Raw genomic sequence first — 1,973 nt, 5'->3', positions numbered from 1 at the left:
TGGAGGAAGCGTAGGCGAATGCGACAAAATGTTATACGCGTATTTAGACGAGCGAAGAACCCTAAAATATTGGAAAAAAGTACTATTCAACATATTTGGAAGAATGGTGCTGAACTCTTATATTTTGTATGTTTCCAACACTACCGAAAAAAAAAATGAACCGGCTCAAATTCACATCGAAAATTATTGACGATATCGAAAAGGAGTGGATGAATCATAAAAATAGCGTGTCAACACAACTATCTTCATCAACCAAAAAATTTGCGCTTGTAAAATTATCGGGACGTAACTTACGACAATGTGCGGTGTGTAAAAACAGAAGGAGCGGGATCAAGCGATCCCGCCTTATTTGCGCTTGATGTAAAAAAGGCCTTCAGGCTATTTGTACGGCAAAACATAGTTGTTATACATAAATTTTTCATGTAAGAGTCAATGATTTTCCCCTATCAAAATGTTCCTTTACGTGCTGATCATAAGAGAAGATCAATAAACTTTAAGTTATCTTTTTATAAATTTTAATTTTCAAAGAAAAAAACAATTTAATGTTTATTTTTTCTTATTCACAATCACAATTAATATTGTTGCTTTATAATACGAAAAGCATTATTAAAATTAATTCATATTTGTCTAAATGAGAGTGTTTTATTTCACAATATCAAGTGAAATATGTCCCGCAGTTTTCGCGCGTTCTTACGAGAATTGCTTAGCGGTCAAACGGTTAAATAATTACTTTCGAATTCCAAAGTAATTGTTCTAAATTGTAATAAATTCCAAAATAATCATTACTTTACAGTTCTGTTGAAAAACGCTTAGAGACTTCTCAAGTTTAATTACTTAACTTAAAATGTCTTCAGACGGTTTGAGTGTGATAGCTGAGGGCCACCCTACACATTTCTGTACATTCCTGCATATTTTCGCTTAAGGTAATTGTTTCGAGATAGTTACATTCAAAAATATAATTGAAAACTTTCGTAAAAATACAGTCTTACTGCTTTCGCACACGTCCATAAGAAATCAATACGTATATCTACATATATTCGTAATACTCGAAAAATGATTATGGCAACAACGGTGACCGTTACCGTGCAACTTCTTTACGTTCAGTTTCAGATTTTAATGAATTATATCTCAATAACGGCGCGGTCAATAATTGTTATTTTTTTTAAATGGTTTATACTAGGTTGCCCATAAGTTCCCGGACACTTGATGCTTGAATTTTTGACATTAAAATTCTTTACGACATTTGATCCAAATCGATATTGAGCAATTGGCAGAAAGATGGATGAAAACTATCAAAAGCGATGGCATTTATTTTGAAGAATAATTATTGTCTGATTATAATGTTATTATAAAATAATTTATTGGTAGCAAGTGTCCGGGAACTTCTGGGACAATCTAGTATTTTCGGTTTTTATAACATATAAAAATTTAGACAAGGTTTTAAATTGCATTTTGATTTAGATTGAATAAAATCGCACGTCAATCTGTATCTTTCATAAGAGTCTGTGTTATAATTACAAATTCTTGATAACGTTTTTCATACAATTGGTGTGGTCAATTTAAATCGAAATAGACTCATACGATTCACATTTAATCTAGTAACAATCAAGTAAAGTTTTGTTATAATTCTACGTTAAATGATTTCATAGAACAACTACGTTAATGATAATCGAGTATAGAGCTTCCTACTCGAATTGTCGCTAACTTTAAGGGCGAAAGCGATACCGAACTTCGAAGACGACGCACGTATTTCTGTCGTGGTATATTCTTGGAGGTATGCGCGGTTGGGTCTCGTTGCCATCTTGAAGGGGTTGGATTTTTCTCGCGAAAATTTCCCGCAGTTAATATCCAGCATTCTCATCCGCGAAGCAAGCCGTTTAATCAAAATTACGATCCACCGATCTAGCACGGCGGCGAACCACCGATTTAGCACGGCGGCGAACCACCGACGTTACTTGTCATCGATGAAAAAA

Source organism: Hylaeus volcanicus, chromosome 1 (assembly GCF_026283585.1).
Source record: "Hylaeus volcanicus isolate JK05 chromosome 1, UHH_iyHylVolc1.0_haploid, whole genome shotgun sequence".
Taxonomy (NCBI): Eukaryota; Metazoa; Arthropoda; class Insecta; order Hymenoptera; family Colletidae; genus Hylaeus; species Hylaeus volcanicus.
Note: the sequence above shows the minus strand (reverse complement) of the source record.